This window comes from Hordeum vulgare, chromosome 5H (assembly GCF_904849725.1).
Source record: "Hordeum vulgare subsp. vulgare chromosome 5H, MorexV3_pseudomolecules_assembly, whole genome shotgun sequence".
Taxonomy (NCBI): Eukaryota; Viridiplantae; Streptophyta; class Magnoliopsida; order Poales; family Poaceae; genus Hordeum; species Hordeum vulgare.
Genome location: NC_058522.1, coordinates 385,765,405 through 385,785,733, shown reverse-complemented (window position 1 = coordinate 385,785,733; position 20,329 = coordinate 385,765,405).

Genomic DNA, 20,329 nt, shown 5'->3' with positions numbered 1-20,329 from the left:
AAAGTATGCCTCCCAAAATGTTTTTATCTCTCAATTTTCGCTCTGAGCTCTAGCACCTCTACAAATCCCTACTTCCCTCTGCGAAGGGCCTTTCTTTTACTTATGCAATTTTATTTTGAATTTGAGTCTCCATCTTCTCTCATAAAGCACCAATTAAGGGGCATAATGATTGTATTTGAGCATTGGGTGTAGCTAATATTCGAGTGTGTTTCATGAATGGATCAATGATTGAGCATAATGGGCTAGGGATAACTTGCTTTAGTGTTCATATTTACAAAAGACATGGTTGTTTGTTAGTATACTAGAGTATTAAAGTCTTCGTGTCAAAACTAGACTATTTCTTTGAACCATATAAAATTCCAAATGTCCATGCTATAAAGAAAAGAAATGTGATGAACATGTTAGGTAGCATTCCACATCAAAAAATCTGTTTTCATCATTTACCTACTCGAGGACGAGCAGGAATTAAGCTTGGGGATGCTGATACGTCTCCAACGTATCTATATTTTTTGATTGTTTCATGCTGTTATATTATCATTCTTGGATGTTTTACAATCACTTTATAGTAATTTTATATCATTTTTTTGGTACTAACCTATTGACATGGTGCCCAGTGCCAGCTGTTATTTTCTGCATGTTTTTTACATCGCGGGAAATCAATACCAAATGGAGTCCTAACGCAGCAAAACTTTTTGTGTATTGTTTTTGGGCGAGAAGACATCGAGTGGGCGAGGAACGCACCTTAGGGGAGCTCATATGGGATCACAACCCACCAGGGCGCGTTTGGGGGCCCATGCGCGCGCTGGTGGGTTGTGCCCTCCTCGTTTGCCTCCCGCATCGCCTCTTTGCTCTATAAATACCCCAATATTCCAAAAACCCTAAAGGGGGACGGAAATCAATTCCAAACGTTGCAGAGTCCAGAAACACCAGATCCAATCTAGACACCATCACGGAGGGGTTCATCATGTCCATTGGTGCCTCTCCGATGATGCGTGAGTAGTTCTTTGTAGACCTACGGGTCCGTAGTTAGTAGCTAGATGGCTTCCTCTCTCTCCCTCTTGATTATCAATACAACGGTCTCTTGGAGATCCATATGATGTAAGTCTTTTTGCGGTGTGCTTGCTGGGATCCGATGAACTTTGAGTTTATGATCAGATATATGCTTTTATCCATGAAAGTTATTTGAGTCTTCTTTGATCTCTTATATGTGTGATTGATTATAGCCTCGTATTTCTTCTCCGATATTTGGGTTTAATTTGGCCAACTTGATTTATTTTTCTTGCGATGGGAAGAGGTGCTTTGTGATGGGTTTGATCTTACGGTGCTTGATCCCAGTGACAGAAAGGGAAACAAAACATATGTATCATTGCTATTAAGGATAACAAGATGGGGTCTATTTCTACATAAATAGATCTTGTTTATATAATGTCATCATTCTTATTGCATTACTCCGTTTTTCCATGAACTTAGTACACTAGATGCATGTTGGATAGCGGATGATGTGTGGAGTAATAGTGGTAGATGCATGCAGGAGTCGGTCTACTAATCTTGGACGTGATGCCTATATAATGATCATTGCGTGGATATCGTCATGATTATTTGAAGTTCTATCAATTTCCCAACGGTAATTGTTCTCCCACCGTTTGCTATTTTTCTCGAGAGAAGCCACTAGTGAAACCTACGGCCCCCGGGTCTGTTTTCATCATATTTGCCTTTGCGATCTATTTTCCTTTGCTTTTATTTTTCAGATCTATTAAACCAAAAATACAAGAATACCTTGCTGCAATTTATTTGTTCCGCAATCCATTTATCCTATCTACCACTTTTACCTCACATTATTTGCCTATCTTGAGGCGTCATACCCGAAAGGGATTGACAACCCCTTTAACACGTCGGGTTGCGAGTATTTGTTATTTGTGTGCAGGTGTTGTTTACGTGGTGTGAGGAGGTTCTCTTACTGGTTCAATAACCTTGGTCTCATCACTGAGGGAAATACCTACCGTCGCTATACTGCACCATCCCTTCCTCTTTGGGGAAATACCGACGTAGTTCTAGCACACATCAGCCACGCGCCACGTGTCCCAGATCTTATCCACCCAACGGTCATATTATTAAAGGGCATTTATGTCAAATCATGTCGGGATGCTCCCAGGCTATAAATAGTCACCGCACACAACCACTAGCTGGTTGTCTGCTCCGAGAGAAACTAACACTTGTCATTTAGAGCAACCCAAATTCTTCATAGTCTTTGAGCTAAAATCATCAATTGAGGAAATACCCCAAAGACCCAAACCCGAACCAAAACCCAAGTGATTGAGGATGAGTGAAGAAGTTATTCCTGTGTGGAACCTGCGCTTGTTACCTTTGAGGACTATGCATCCTCCAGCGGCCAGGCATCAAGGTCTAGAGCATCCAGCAATCAATTGTGGATCGCCGGGTGACCGAGTTTGTGAGGGTTTGGAAGTCTGCCCTAAAGACTTACCACGAGTGTTGGGCAAGGATTGTGTGTCCTTAGCTCAAGGAGAATACGGTAGGGACTATGTGTCCCAGGACTGTGTGTCCTTTGGTTTCAATACCAAGCCGCTCCAAACCAGGTGTACAACTGTCACAGCTGTTGGAACTGGGTCATCAACAACTTTCTTCACTATTTCCGCTGCACTCAGTTCATGACTCGGGACTTTACTCACTAGGAATTTCCTCAGTGATGAAATTGTAAAATTTGCCTATTCACCCCCCTCTAGTTGATATAATGCACTTTCATTCTCTCTACCAAATGGATGTAAAAAGTGCATTCCTCAATGGTAAGCTTGAGGAAGAAGTATACGTTGCTCAGCCCCGGGTTTTGAAGACCCGAAGCACCCTAACAATGTCTTCAAACTCAAAAAGGCACTCTATGGCCTCAAGCAAGCCCCTCGAGCGTGGTATGATACATTGAAGGAATTCCTCATGAAGAAAGGCTTCAAACCTGGTTCACTTGATCCTACTCTTTTCACGAAATCCTATGACAATGAACTATTTGTGTGCCAAATATATGTCGACAGCATTATTTTTGGTTGTACTAACAAACGTTACAATGATGAATTTGCCTACATGATGGGTGAATAATATCAAATGTCCATGATGGGGGAGCTAAAATTCTTCTTAGGTCTGCAAATTTGTCAACAACGCAATGGCATCTTCATCTCTCAAGAGAAATACATCAAGGATGTCCTGAAGAAATTCGGCATGCATGAATGCAAAGGCGTCAAGATTCCTATGCCTACCAACGGCCACCTCTGCACTAACGAAAATGGTATAGATTTCGATGAGCAGTTATATCGTTCTATGTTTGGCTCTTTATTGTACCTATGTGCATCTAGGCCATACATTATGCTTAGTGTTTTCATATCTGCATGTTTCCAAGCAAAACTGAAGGAATCAGACCATAAGGTTGTGAAACATATTCTTCTATATCTAGCTCACACACCAACACTAGAATTATGCTACCCCAAGGGCCAAATCTTCACCTCGTTGGATATTCTGATTCTGATTATGAGAGTGACCATGTGGATCGCAAGTCAACGTCAGGAACATGTCATTTCCTCGGACGATCCTTAGTCGGTTGGTCCTCAAAGAAGCAGAACTGTGTATCACTCTCCACTGCTGAAGTTGAATACATTGCTGCTGGATCTTGCTATGCTCAACTGATATGGATGAAGCAAACCCTCAGAGATTACGGCATCAACATGAAGAATGTGCCCCTTTACTGCGACAATGAGAGTGCAACCAAGATTGCCTACAACCTAGTACAACACTCGAAGACCAAGCACATCCAGATTCGTCATCATTTTCTTCGTGATCATGTACTCAAGGGCAATATCATCATCGACCATGTGAAGATTGATGGTCAGCTAGCAGATATCTTCACAAAGCCCTTGGATAAGAAAAGGTTTTGCAAGTTGCGGTGACCTAAGTATCCTAGAATCTTTGAATGTTTTGTAAACATGCACACATCCTAACACTTATGCAAAATTGATGACTTAGATGTGCAACACACGAAGTTACGTTTTTCCTCAATCAATGCAAAATAACACTCTAAGTGTGAAGAAATTAATGAAGAATTTGACTCTCACGGCCCTATGACAATTGTACGCTGCGCCTCAAATCATCATTCTTATACGGTGGGTCACGCCACCACCAAATTTTGAAATTCTTCAAGTTGGAAATTCTTCAATCTGAGACTTTTCACAAATTCCTCAAAATTTTCAAAGTCTTCAAAATTTTCAAATTGTTCAAAAATTTCTGTGATGATCTTCATTGATTATATATTATATAATGAGCTTTGAATGTCCTCAACAGAATTCACTTATTGCTAAGTCTTCAAGTTGGTATTTCTTCTAAGTGAATGTGATAGGACTCGGCTCCCATCTATGCTAAGCTCAACCCAGTCTATTCTCAATTCTTCATATGCATTGTATTTGACACTTGTTCAAAGTCCTCACTGAGTCCTTGTCAGCTGATGAATTTGCAACAAAATCCTCAAAATTATATTTTAACGTTACCACTGTAACTGCACCCACTACTCACGATGGGATAACCACGATATCCACTATCTCCACCACTTCGTACGTGGGTAGCACGTGTCATGCGGAGACAAAAGGGAAGGGAAGTTTCGTCCGAAGTTTTCGCCTCGGACCGTTTTCACCTGATCTATAAATAGCCCCTCTCCCTTTCAGTAAAAACTCTTCTATCACTCTCGTCTTCTCTGCTCGAGCTCAAAACCTAGCGTTGCCGCTAGCAATCTTCATCGCCGGTGAGGAACAGCTTCACTCCCTTGACCTCGCCATTGTCGGGCTCATGTCGACTATGGATCATCTTCCTCCGCCGCCGCTGTAGTTGTCTTCAGTCGCCGAGTTAGGGCACTAAAGATCTGAACCGAAGAACTTCTGCTTTTACTTCCCCAGTTCATCATGTTTTTCGTTTAGGGTAATTAAAATCCTATTTTACTGCCGCTGTTGATCCATTTATTTTATTTAGATCCGTGAAATTGGTTATTCCTTAGAAACTCCTTCAGTTGTGTACACCAATGTATAGAACACTTGATGAATTTCACTAAGACACAAAATTCTTCATGAGATTCCTCCATTGTGTAAATTTTCGAATCTGCACAACTCTGGAACCCAAGATCAGAATGCTTAATCAAATTCATCAACACTGCACAGGTCGAATTCCTCAACATAAGTCATTTTTCAATTTCCTCAAAACTGAGAACGCATATGACCTCTCCAAATTCTTCGCACCTATACTCCGTTCACAGGTACAAAATGTCAATTAATGAATCTCTAGGTTCTCATCAACTTAACTCATTTGTAGCACTTCTTGAAGAAACATTACTTGTGTCATCAGATTCCTCAAGAATACAAATTCCTCAGCAAAAACCTTAGCTGAAGAAAATGGAGTAAGAAAAAACAGAAGCGTGGCAACAAGCTTGAACAGAACACTGCTTTTGAAATCCCACAGGATATATATGTTGATTACTGCACGCCTGATGAAGAAATTCATGGGAAAGAGACCACTGCAAAACGCAAAATCAGACTTCAAAGGATTGAACGCAGATGGGCAAAGGAATGAACGGAATACACGTATGTCACTCCAAAGTATGCCAAGAAGTTTGCCCTCAAGCCATCTTGCAAAAGCTTGCCTCGGGGAGATCAACAAACGACACATCCTTCTAGCGTAACCACAATTGAAGACTATCCTGAAGAAAAAGACAAGTATTTGTCCAAGCTGAAGAAAAAGGCAAGTGTTGCTGTAACACAGTTCAACAAGGATTCTGCTACCGCACCTGTTGTTGCCTCCTCCTCTATTGCCGACGCTTCTGCTACAAAAGCACCTCCCAAGAAGACAGTGATGAAGAAATTAGATGTCAAGTCAAAATCCTCAACAGCATTACCCAAAAAGCAAATTTCTCAGACTGGAACAACAACAACTGCAAAGTCTTCAACTGCAGCAAAGTCTTCACCCCCTCTGCAGGAACAAACCATACAACACCAAACAGGGAATCAAAATTCCTCATCATCTCCTGCCTGTGGCCCAACACTCAAATCTTCACCGGGCATATTGAAGACAAAGATGAGTGCTGGAAGAGGAACCAGGCCAAGACCAAGCAGAGTCGTCCTCAATATCCCTTCTGCATCACAGGGAAGTGAAGAATATGATGATGAAACTCTTCAAGCCATCATCAGGAACAAACAAAAAAGGGTTGTACAAGCTACTAGCAACACCATTCCCCCGCACTAGATCCAAAAGTGGTGTTGAACTTCATCGATCTTTGGTATGAGGATCCAAACACTCCCATTGATGATTTGGAACTTCCACCTGGTCTCAGCCACATGGTAACCTCATTTATCAATGAAGCAAAGTGGAAGGATCAGCAAGCCAAGCAACCTCGGGCTGCAAAGGTGAAAAATGAGAAGTACTTGAAACAAAACCTCCTTAACCTAACGCCTGAGAAACTTATCTCTACACAAGCTCAGCCGAAAACCCTCACTGAGAAGTAGACAAGTCTTCATGCAGACCGAAAGGGTGTCAAAGTGAGGTTTGTCAAGGCAGCAACTGATGCCATTGATGAATACAACAACAGGGTTGCAGCTACCAAGCAACCATCAATTCCTCAGGCCAGCTACACTGTACAACTACCTGATTCTGATGAAGATGAAGAAACTGATGTTGATGAATCTCCTCAGAATAGAGTTACTGACGAATCTGCTCTTAATGCAACAACTGAAGAATCTGCCACGCGTGAAACTACATACACAATGCCTGAAGAAAATGCTCCTTCACCGGTGTCCTCAAAAGTGAAGAAAGTGACACTTCCGTCTACCTCAGACGTGAAGAAAACAAAAGCAGCTGAGAAGGAAGCCAAGAAGAGACAGGCATCAACTCGTACAAAGTCTTCAAAGGCGAAATGCCAGAAGACTCGGTATACTTCATCATCGACTCCAGTTGATGCAACTCCTCTCAGTGTTGCACCATCATACATGCTTGTTCCATTTGGTGAAGAGCATGTCCTTCCAGAATTGGATGAGGAAATGGATGAAAATTGCTCTGCAGCATCTACACCAATAGATGAGGAAGTTCAAGCTGACCAATTTCCGCAAGTCCAAACACCTCCTCCTCAAAACGTAGAAACGACTTCTGAAGAAAAGGAGTCTGACGTGGACATTGACTGCACCACACCTGCCATCCATGACGATTTCTGGGGAAAAGGCTCACCCAAACTCGACAGTGACCACTAAAATTCCTCAAATTCCTGCATCTCCTTCAGCTACAGAAATTAGGACTGGCTCTGAAGAAAGGAGCTCACGTGTGAAATCAGCTATAGACCAAGAATCAACTACATCAGTTGATGAAACTGAAACAAAGACTGTTATACCAGAAACTGCATCTGCTCCTTTGGCACAGCAAATTCCTCAACCTAAAGGACAAGCCCCTGACGAAAATGACTCAGCACAGGATGAAGATACAACTGATGAACCACTTGTTACAAATCATGAAACTGCAATTGTGGTGGCCAAAAATCCCTAAGGTGATGAAATTCAACATCAAAATCTTCAACCAAAGCCTCATCAGCCATACTCAAAGAGGCCAAAGTTTCTGAAAGCGGATTTTTATGATGAACATCATTTCTTCACTAGAGAAAATCCTTACTACAAGCTTCGCATCAGGCACAGGAAGTTCTGGACCAGAACTCAACTCAATTACTATGTTGTTGTGCTTTGTGGGAAAAGGAAGATATTTCATCACACGCACATTCCTCATTGTGATATGGAGGAAATTCCTTGCTTCACCCCAGTTCTAAGTGTTCTTCATGACGCAGGGCTCCTGCCATTCTGCATAGATATTGATGGTCGGAATACATATATCATTCTTCAGTTCTATGTCACACTTCATATCTCAGGTGACCCTAAAAACATCAATTCTTGGGTCCTGGACTGGATGACTCAGCACACTCACTTAATTGCTCCAGCCACTGAATTGCTTCGATCTCTACCAATCTCAATTCCTTCAGATGATCCAATAAATCTGTATGATGAAAAAGAATTGTCAAATCATCTAATGGAAGCCCTCATGAAGCCATTAGCTTTGGGCCAACCTCCAAGGACCAGATTCCTGGTGAAGGAATTGAAGTATGTGCCCAGAACTGTCTATCGGATATTGCCCTATTCCTTTGCACCTATCAAAGGGCATGATAAAGAAGAAGATGTAGTTGGAATCATGAAGAACATCCTGTTCACCGTCATTCATGGAATCAAAATGAACCTTCATGACTTCTTCTTGAGGACTTTGGCCGACAATGCCTTGTCACCATTCGAGTTGAAGATTTATGCGCCTTGGATCATGAGATTCATCAAAACTAGATACGCCATCAACTATCAAGCTGACTATCAGAATCACCTCAGCTACCTACCTCCTCTCAAAGTCATCAAGAAATCTTTTGAACCAGTTGAGGGAAAATGCAAGTCAGTGATTGCTGAAGGAAATCGGCCACTGGACGGTCAATTTTGCAAGGCTGCATCCTACTCCTCATATGATGACACTGTCACCCAAGAATCTGATGGCAGAGCAAAACCTCCAAGTCTAACTTCCCCATGGGTGATGACTAACAAAGAGCTTCTCCTTAGTCTTCATCAGAAAGTTGATCGAAATCATAAGTGGGTTAAGCGTTAATTTGGCTCTAATGTGAAAACCCTCAATGATACTCAAAATGTTGTGAAGAAAAATCACTATTATCTTCATGAGGTATTTGATCGCACTTGGGTGATGCTGTCTCACCTGAAGACTCCAAAGGAACTTGAAGAATTGGAATTCACTCGCGACTTTGATTGGTCATGGCCACCAAAGAAGAAATTCAAGAACATTCCAGTTCCTGACTTGGTGGATGATGTTTGATGTGTACCCCTGGCAATTGTGCCAGAAATACTCCTACTACGGCACGTTGGTATTCCCTCGAAGCGGAAAGGGTGATGTAGCACAGCGACGGTAAGTATTTCCCTTAGTTTGAGAACCAAGGTATCAATCCGGCGGAAGAGTATCTCACCAACCTGCACAAACACAAAAGCTTGCACCCAACGCTATGAAGGGGTTGTCAATCCCTTATAGATTGTTTGCTAAGTGAGAACTAAAAGTAACAAAGTAACAAAGCAAAGTAAAAGCGGAGTTGTAAACGATGGATGTGAATAGACCCGGGGGGCGTAGTGTTTACTAGTGGCTTCTCTCATGAAAGCAAGTAGATGGTGGGTGAACAAATTACTGTCGACCAATTCATAGAACTGTGCAGAATCGTGATGATATCTATGCAATGATTACTTCTATAGGCATCACGTCCGAAACAAGTAGACCGATACTTTCTGCATCTACTACTACTACACCACACATCGACCGCTATCCAGCATGCATCTAGTGTATTAAGTCCATAAGAACAGAGTAACGCCTTAAGCAAGATGACATGATGTAGAGGGATAATCTCAAACCAATGATAAAACCCCCATCTTTTTACCCTTGATGGCAACTGCTTGATGTGTGCCTTGCTGCCCCTACGGTCACTTGGAAAGGTCACCACATGGCAGAACCCAAAACCAAACACTTCTCCCATTGCAAGAATCATAGATCTATTTGGCCAAACAAAACCCAAGACTCGGAGAGACTTACAAGGATATAAAATCATGCATATAAGAAATCGGCAAAGACTCAAATATATATCATAGATAATCTGATCACAAGTCCACGATTCATCGGATCTTGACAAACACACCTCCAAAGAAGATTACATCGGATAGATCTCCTTGAAGATCATGGAGAACTTTGTATTGAAGACCCAAGAGAGAGAAGAAGCCATCTAGCTACTAACTACGGACCCGTAGGTCTGAAGTGAACTACTCACGAGTCATTGGAGGGGCGATGATGATGATGAAGAAGCCCTCCACCTCCAAAGTCCCCTCCGGCAGGGCGCCGGGAAGAGTCTCCAGCTGAGATCTCGCGGAAACGGAAGCTTGCGGCGGCGGAAAAGTATTTTCGAGGCTCCTCTGATTTTTTGCGGAATATTTGGGAATATATAAGCGCAAAACCTAGGTCAGGAGGCGGCCAGGGAAGCCACAAGCTTGCCCACCGCCGCCTCCCCCTGGTGGCGGAGTGGGCCCTTGTGGGCTCCCTAGGGCCCACCTGGCCTGGCGCAAAGTCTCCCTGGACTTCTTCCGTTCGGGAAAAAATCATTTCGGGGTTTTTCTTCCGTTTGGACTCCGTTCCAAAATCAGATCTGAAAAGAGTCAAAAACACAGAAAAACAGGAACTGGCACTTGGCACTGAATCAATAAGTTAGTCCCCAAAAAGATATGAAAAGGTACATAAAACATACAAAGAAGACAAGATAACAGCGTGAAACCATCAAAAATTATAGATACGTTTGAGACGTATCAGTGGACAGCTCATATTCTTCATTATGCACTGCTGATTCAGATGAAGAACCTGCTGATACTGCAACTGGCCCAACAAGGAAGTATGACTCGGAAAATGCTCGTGCCTCTCCTTTAGCACAGAAGTGAAGTTCTTCAAGGGTGTTAGTCCTTAGTTTCGCCCCTTTTCGTCACTTGATGACAAAGGGGGAGAAATCTTAGAGTTAGTCTTCGAGCGGGTCAAATTTATGGGCTTATAAACTTTATTAAGTTACAAACTATCGTTTCTTTTGAAGTGTTTGATGTAATGAGTTGAACTTAAGCCCGATGGTGTTCTTACACTTTTCAACAGTTTTTCCTCGCATGCTTATTCCTCAAGTTAATTAATGGATGCATGATGAAATTCGTCAGACACCATTTTTCATCATGCATTTCAAATTCCTCATTCTATATGCCAAATGCATGCATGAATTACAAGATACAGGGGGAGATCTCCATGATATATTTGGAGTCCAACGCAAATTCCTCAAATATGCACATCTTCAGGGGGAGTTTCTCTGTATCTCGCAATCAAATTCTTCAAACTCTGTACTTACATTCCACATTTTATCCCCATTGAAAACTTAACCTATTATCTCATCAACCACCAAAAAGGGGGGACATTGTAAGTGCAACTAGTGACCCTTAGTGATTTTGGTAGTTTGAAGACTTATAGGTTAAGAGACTGATAAGATTGTAAGTGTACACATGCTCTATAAGTCGCTGAGGAGTTTGAGTTATTCGATGAATATCGACCCCTAAAATGTATGCCTTCAGGTGAAGACTTTGGTCATTCCTTGAAGACTTTAATCGCAAAGAAATTGCGAAGAAAATGGTATTCCTCATGAAGCAATTGAAGATGAGGAATTCAGTGTGTCCCGAAGAAAATACTCTGAAGACTATGAAGCTTGAAGATTTACTCTTTCTGTTTTATTTTCATTACTCTTGAGTCATAGGAACACCGTACTCTTAAAAGGGGTCGAGGTAAAACTATGGAAATAATTACCTCATGATGCTCAACACAAACCTACACCTACAAATCCTCAAAGTGAGGAACATGAGAGACATGAGGACTTTCATAGTTGAAAGTTCTGACTCTTGTCGCGCCACGCGCCACCTGTCCCATATCTTATCCACCCAACGGTCATATCATTAATGGCATTTATGGCAAATCATGTTGGGATGCTCCCAGGCTATAAATAGTCACCCCCCACAACCACTAGCTAGTTGGCTGCTCCGAGAGAAATTGACACTTGTCATTTAGAGAAACCCAAATTCCTCAAAGCCTTTGAGCGAAAATCATCAAGTGAGGAAATACCCCAAACACCCAAACCCAAACCAAAACCCAAGTGATTGAGCATCACTCAAGAATTTATTCCTGTGTGGAACTGACGCTTGTTACCTTTGAGGACTGTACATCCTCCAGACGGCAAGGCATCATGGTCTAGAGCATCCAGCAGTCAAGTGTGGATCGCCGGGTGATCGAGTTTGTGAGAGTTTGGGAGTATGCCCTGAAGACTTACCACAAGTGTTGGGTGAGGACTGTGTGTCCTTAGATCAAGGGGAATACGGTAGGGCCTGTGTGTCCCGGGACTGTGTGTCCTTTGGTTTCAATAATAACCCGCTCCAAACCTGACGTACAACTGTCACAGTAGTTGGAACTGGGTCATCAACAACTATCTTCATCGAGCTACTGGTTCTATTTCCTCAACTCGTTTCATTTCCTCAATTGTATGTTGAAGACCTTCGTATGTATTGTTTGAATATTTTGACTGAAGACTTTCTCGGAATTCCTCACCCCTAATTCTTCACCTGAGTTGTTCCTCGCCTGCTCATCCTGTACTCGTGACCTCTTCAAATCGATTCTCTTAATTCATGTTGAGTACTTTGTTGTAGACGTTTTTGCACTTCTGACTAAGTATTGTTTCCGTTGCACTCAGTTCATAACTCAGGACTTTTCTCGCTAGGATTTTCCTCAGTGATGAAATTGTAAAAATCGTATATTCACCCCCACTAGTCGATATAATGCACTTTCAGAACTGTTTCCCGGAACCGATTTTCAACCCCTAGCCCGGCCCAAAAAACAAAGCCCGACCCGACCCGGTCCGGGTTTTTAGGCCGGGCTCGGGCCGTGTCGCCGGGCCGGGTTTCCCATGCCGAGATGTAGGTTGAACTATGATATCATTTGCTCTTGTTTAAAACCGTTGAATTCGGACAGTTTGTATCAGGTGACCTACGTACATGGTTTTGTATGAATTTGGGAGTCCGGATATGAGGTATGTAGATGCAGAGAGCGAAATATAAGGGGCGTCCAGATGCGTCTGTGGACATACTCGGACGCGTCCGCGGGCGTATAGGGGCGGATTTGCCCAGTCCTGCCATAGATTCTCTTAGTGGTGACTTTTTCTTGAAACTACACCATTCATAGTAGTCGTCATTTGCCGACATTTTCGAACGATTAAGCATACGGTTAATTTTCTGAAGAAGCCAAACAAAATAAACAGTTTCAATTCTATTTAAAAAGTTATTACTATTACTATTGGAGACTTTAAATTTCCTTTTTCGGTTCGAGAAAAGAAATATCAAACTATTATGATTGAAACTGTGCCTATCCAACTTGAGGTGACATATTGTTATACAAAAAATTGTTTTATATCACCCAGAAATAGTTTGTTACTAAAATGTGATCAACCTTATTAATGTATTTTTAGGAGCATATGATCCATGAATTTCGTAAGCCCAATTTTCTGTAATTTTAGTTTATCTATATTATAATTAGTTGTAATAAACTTTAAATTCACTAAAGTACCCTGTTTATCCCGTTTTTTGAGTTTTCTATGCAACAAAACATCCCAAAATATAAGTTTTCAGAATGTCGTAGAAATTCAGTACGCTTTTTTGAAATATTTAAGAAATTTTGCACTTTACACACCTCAGGGGTGCACCAGCTAGCCACAAGCCAGCATGGCGCAATGACCCCCCCCCCCAGGCGGCCCATGTGTCTTGTGGGCCCCACAACCACCCACTCATTTGGTGCCCATGCTCCCGATTCTCATCCTCCTTCAGAAAAATTCATTCTTACTTCATAGCTCATGATTTTGCCCATTTTCTAACGATTTCCAAAAAAATCTCGGGGCTTTGCTTTCGAAACTGTTCGGAGGAATTGCTAATTGGTATGTGACTCCTCCATTCATACAATTAGTTTTTCCTCTAGTAGTGTATACATTCGTTATTTTGCTACTATTTGTGACCATGAAAATGTGTTTTCATGTTGAATTTATTTGTTTGTGAGTAGTTTTTATACACGATATAGTCTCTAGACACTTGTGGAAGTATTAGCTATGAGTTATATTAAATTTTATTCACCTTTTATGAGTTGTCTAAAATTTCAGAAAAGGAGAGATGTTGAGAAGAGTGCTCGAAAGGCGATCTTCAAGATGGAGTTCCGGAGTAACTTCGTGGAAAGCATCGAGGAACAATCTTCCTCAAGATGTCGAGGTCTCCCGCACCCGCTGCCTCGCAAGATGAGCACGACAAGCAACATTTGCATCCGACAATGCTCATGCGTTCACCTCCGCCTCGACGTGCCAACGACGAAGTTGTGCGTGTGTGATTACCCACAAGTATAGGGGATCAATTGTAGTCCTTTCGATAAGTAAGAGTGTCGAACCCAACGAGGAGCAGAAGGATCTGACAAGTGGTTTTCAGCAAGGTAAAATCTGTACGCACTGAAATTGTCGGTAACAAGTGATTGTGTGGTGAGATGATTCGTAGCAAGAAACAAGTAACAAAAGTAGCAACGGTGCAGCGAAGTGGCCCAATCCCTTCTGTAGCAAGGGACAAGCCTGGACAAAGTCTTATAGGAGGAAAAACGCTCCCGGGGACACACGGGAATTTCTTTCATGCTAGTTTTCATCATGTTCATATGATTCGCGTTCGTTACTTTGATAGTTTGATATGTGGGTGGACCGGCGCTTGGGTACTGCCCTTACTTGGACAAGCATCCCACTTATGATAAACCCCTCTCGCAAGCATCTGCAACTATGAAAGAAGAATTAAGACAAAGTCTAACCATAGCATTAAACTAGTGGATCCAAATCAGCCCCTTACGAAGCAACGCATAAACTAGGGTTTAAGATTCTGTCACTCTAGCAACCCATCATCTACTTACTACTTCCCAATGCATTCCTCTAGGCCCAAATAATGGTGAAGTGTTATGTATTCAACGTTCACATAACACCACTAGAGGAAAAACAACATACAACACATCAAATTACCGAACGAATACCAAATTCACATGACTACTATTAGCATGACTTATCCCATGTCCTCAGGAACAAAAGTAACTACTCAGAAAGCATAATCATATTCATGACCAGAGAGATAATGAGTAGCATCAAGGATCTGAACATAAACTCTTCCACCAAGTAATCCAACTAGCATCAACTACAAAGAGTAATCAACACTACTAGCAACCTTACAAGTACCAATCGGAGTCGCGAGATGGAGATTGGTTACAAGTGATGAACTAGGGTTTGGAGATGAGATGGTGTTGATGAAGATGTTGATGGTGACGAGTCCCCTCCGATGAGAGGAGTGTTGCTGATGATGATGGCGACGATTTCCCCCTCCAGGAGGGAAGTTTCCCCGGCAGGATCGTCTTGCCGGAGCTCTAGATTGGTTCTGCTCAAGTTCCGCCTCGTGGCGGCGGCTAATGATGGGGTTATAGTCCTAGGGTAGGGTCATAGGCCTGCCCTGTAGGTCCTACCCAAGGACTACCCTTCACAAAGTACAAGGCCCTTAGTCAGTTACGACTGAATTAAGGACTCCCCATCATCCAGTTGGTAACAGGTCCTCAGCTATCCAGTCGGAGACTAGCATTCGGAGCATATCAAGCTAACCGACTGGTTACCACTCGATACATCGTAACCTCCCTGGAGGGAAACGGTCGTACGTTTCCAGGTGCATTTATTAGCATTTAGGGCATACATTACCTGTAACGTATGCATTCAATGGCCACTACTCCACCCCTGTACCGGAACCGTTGTGGAGGGTAGCGCACTCTTTATAAGCCACCCTCCCCCACTGGTAGAGGGGTTAGCAACTCATTGTATTCCATATTTCCACTTGACAACAAGCTCCCTGAGCATTGAGACGTAGGGCTATTACCTCCACCGTAGAGGGGCCTGAACTCATACAACCTCGCCGTAGCTAAGACTCTGCCCATCCTTTTCGTACCCTACACATCTACTGTCAGGCTTATAGCCACGACAGTTGGCACCCACCGTGGGCCGTAGAGGGGCCTGAACTCATACAACCTCGCCGTAGCTAAGACTCTGCCCATCCTTTTCGTACCCTACACATCTACTGTCAGGCTTATAGCCACGACAGTTGGCGCCCACCGTGGGGCAGGCGTCTAAGCGACTTCCGGCGAGTTTGCGACTACTTCCTTTCGTCATGTCGTCCGGTGCGGATTCGAGCATGGGTCACCAGATCTTCTTCGGCGCTCTCTCCTTCATCATCGACGATTCGGCATGGCTTCGGGATGCACCCCTCAACGTCGAGGCGCTTCCCCGTCGCGGGGCTACGCACTTCCGTGCCGGTGCCCGCGGCATTCTTCTTCTCCTGCATTCGGTTCCGGTGTCGACCTACACCGCCGTCACGCACCGCGTCAAGCGGTCCCGCCGTCCGCGGCTCCAGCGTTGGGTGCAACACGCCCAGGCGCGCCAGAACGCATCTTCACAAGTGGCGGTTCAAGAGTCAGTTGTGGTTGCCCCGTCGTCCCAGCGCTCGGGCTCGGTTCCGACTGAGTTTCCTTCCGAGTACGCGGGTCGCGGGCCTGCAGCAGAAGTACACATGGCCAATTCCCATGAAGACCCCCATCAAGCTGGCCAGAACGAGCACGAGATCGGCGAAGCGTCCGGCGCGCGTCGTCCACCTCGCCGTTCTGCCAGTCGGCACACTCGGCGGAGCAACGTGGAGCTGTTCCGCACACCTCTCCTCTACTTGGCTGCAGCTGCCAAGATAGCCGATTCCCTCCAGCCGACTGATTCAGAGGCTGGTAGAGGGATCGAGTAGATCTGAGCCCTGTTGCACACGGCGCAGCAGCAGAATTCAGCGGTCTCCTAGTCGCACAACAGGATCTATAATAGTTCTGTTCATGCGAATACGCATCGGTCGGTTCACAGCCCAGGTTCCCATCAGCGGCACAGAGGAGGCAGCCGTTCCATAAATCACGAAGATCGCCGCTGTTCACGCACCCCTCCGCGGGGTGGGCCCTACGGGCCCCGACATCATGATGATCGGCGTTCAGTTGGTGACACTTACGACCCAAGGCCCGACGCAAGAGGGCATGTCGCCCAGCGGAGGGTCGACAAGGGCCGGGCCCACCGCGATGGTCGCGATATTGACCGTCCGAGTGGAAGCAGGGCCATCGTTTCTGGTCCCGAGTGTTTCAGTCGAGCCATCCGTTCGGCTGACATCCCTCCCAACTTCCGATTGGCGACGGGAATTAACAAGTTTACAAGGGAGTCCAAGCCAGAAACGTGGCTGGATGATTACCGAGTGGCAGTCCAGATCGGAGGAGGAAACGACCATGTCGCCATGAAGCACCTCCCTCTGATGCTCGACGGCTCGGCGCGAGCGTGGCTGAACCAGTTGGCCCCCTCAAGCATCTACAGCTGGGCAGATCTGGCCCGGGTGTTCATCAGGACCTTCAAAGGGACGTGCAAGCGCCCTGCTGGCCTCGTGGAGCTCCAGCACTGCGTCCAGAAGCAGAATGAGCCCCTGCGTGACTTCATCCAGCGTTGGACAAATCTCTACCACACGGTGGAGAACGTCACCGAGCATCAAGCAGTCTGCGCCTTCAAGGCAGGCGTGTGGTACAGGGATATGTACCTTAAGTTTGGCCGAACAGGCGACATCTCCATGAGCAAGATGATGGAGATAGCGACACGCTATGCAAATGGCGAAGAAGAGGACCGCATCCGAAGCGGCAAGCACAAAACAGTCGCTGAAGGAGACGGGGGCAACACTCGGAAGCAGAAGCAGAAAGCTCCGACCGCTCCACAAGCAGAAGCTGCAGCCGTAACCAATGCCAAGTTCAAGGGCAAAGGGAAGGCTCAGTTCACCCCCAAGAAGAAGCAGTTCAATAACCCCATCCTGGACCAGCCATGTCCGGTTCATACGAAGATGGACGAAGAGGGCAACCCCATATATGCGAAGCATACGACTCGACAGTGTCGCCTCCTCATCCAGGGGTTCAGCGAAGGGCAACCGAGTGAGAAGGACCATGAACAGGATGAGGAGGATAAGGAGGATCCGTTCCCCCAAGTCCATGCAACCCTGATGATTTTTGCTAACGTCGAGAGCAAGAGTCGACTGAAGCTGGTGAACAAAGAGGTGAACATGGCCACACCTGCCAGCCCCAAGTTCCTCAAATGGTCTCAGACTGCGATCACCTTTGACCAGTCGGATCATCCAGCACATGTACCCACCCCAGGAAGACAGGCCCTGGTCGTCGACCAGGTGGTAGAAGGAGTCCGACTACGCAAAGTCCTCATGGATGGCGGCAGCGGCTTGAACATCATGTACGCCGACACATTCAAGGGGTGGGCATCCCGATGTCCAAACTCAGCGAGAGCAGCATGCAGTTCCATGGAGTCGTCCCTGGACGGAAGGCCAAGTCACTCGGCCAGATCGCGTTGGACATCCTTTTGGGCTCTGACAAGAACTTCCGCAAGGAAAAGCTGACGTTCGAAGTGGTCGACTTCCAGAGCGCTTATCACGCGATTCTGGATCGCCCAGCGTATGCGCGTTTCATGGCCCGTCCATGTTACGTATACCTGAAGCTGAAGATGCCAGGCCCGAAGGGTGTGATCACCATTACAGGCAATCGGCAGCGGGCCGAAGAGTGCCTGCGGCAGGGATCAAGAATCGCCGACCAGCAGATGGCCGTCCTCGAGCTCGACAAGTACAAGAAAATAGTCGACCCCGCCGACCTGATGCGCTCGAAGAAGCCAGCTTCAGAGTCTGCATTCCAGTCGGCGGGAGAGACGAAGAAGGTCAGCATCCACCCGACGGACGCCATTGCTGCCCCGACGAACATCTCCACCACCCTCGATCCTAAATAGGAAGCCGAGCTCACCCAATTCCTCCGTGAGAACTGGGACATCTTCGCATGGAAGCCCTCTGACATGTCGGGTGTACCTAGGGAGTTGGCTGAGCACCGACTTCACGTGGATTCCACTGCTCGGCCTGTTCGAGAGCGCCTGCGCCGGTCCGCCGCGCACAAGAGGAAGGCAATTGGGGAAGAGGTGGCCAAGCTGTTGGCGGCCAACTTCATTCGCGAGGTTCACCACTCCGAGTGGCTCGCCAATGTTGTCATGGTGCCCAAGAAGGACAAGTCGCTCCGAATGTGCATCGACTTCAAGCATCTCAATAAGGTCTGCCCGAAAGACCATTTTCCGCTCCCCCGCATAGATCAAATTGTCGATTCGACTACGGGTTGCGAGCGTGTGTCATTTCTTGATGCCTACTCGGGCTATCATCAGATCCGTCTGTATGGTCCCGATGAGTTGAAAACAGCCTTCATCACCCCATTCGGGTGCTTCTGCTACATCACTATGCCATTCGGTTTGAAGAATTCAGGAGTTACCTTTATGCGCATGATCCAAAAATGTCTCCTCGACCAGATCGGTCGGAATGTGGAGGCGTATATGGATGATATCGTAGTCAAGTCACGCAAAGGTTCCGACGTGCTGACTGACTTGGTAGAAACATTCGCCAACCTTCGTAGGTACGATATCAAGCTCAACCCCGCCAAATGTTCATTCGGCGTTCCCAGCGGAAAGTTACTCGGTTTCATCGTTTCCGAACGAGGGATCGATGTCAACCCCGAAAAGATCGGGACCATCGTCCGAATGGAGAGGCCGGTAAGAATACATGACGTTCAACGGCTCACAGGTTGCCTAGCGGCTTTGAGCAGGTTCATCAGTCGACTCGGCGAGAAAGCGCTTCCTCTGTATCGACTCATGAAGAAATCAGATACCTTCGAGTGGACAGACGAAGCCCAAGTCGCGTTCGACGACCTCAAAGTCCTACTTTCCACCCAGCCGGTTCTTACTGCTCCGCTCAGTAAAGAGCCCTTTCTTCTGTATATCGCGGCTACAAATCAAGTCGTCAGTACTGTTCTTACAGTCGAACGAGAAGAAGAAGGCAAAGCATACAAAGTTCAGCGGCCAGTGTACTACGTCTCCGAGGTCCTGACTCCTTCCAAGCAGAGGTATCCCCACTATCAAAAACTTATCTACGGGATTTACATGACTGCGAAGAAGGTGGCCCATTATTTCCAAGACCACTCGGTGTCTGTCGTTTCTGATGCTCCATTGTCAGAAATTCTCCACAATCGAGACGCGTCAGGCCAAGTGGCGAAGTGGGCGATGGAGATGTTGTACTGTGATATCAAGTTCGAGGCCAAGAAATCTATTAAGTCTCAAGCCCTGGCTGACTTCACAGCAGAATGGGTAGAGCAACAGCAACCGACCCACATCTACTCGGCCCATTGGACAATGTTCTTCGATGGGTCCAAGATGTTGAATGGCTCCGGCACTGGCGTTGTGATCATATCGCCAAAGTGCGACAAGCTCAAGTATGTGCTACAGATACACTTCGATTCCTCCAACAACGAGGCAGAGTATGAAGCTCTCCTCTACGGGTTGCGTATGGCCATCTCACTCGGCGTCCGTCGCCTGATGGTCTACGGCGATTCGGATTTGGTGGTCAATCAAGTGATGAAAGAGTGGGACGTCAGGAACCCCACCATGACTACATACTGCAATGCAGTGAGGAAGCTTGAGAAG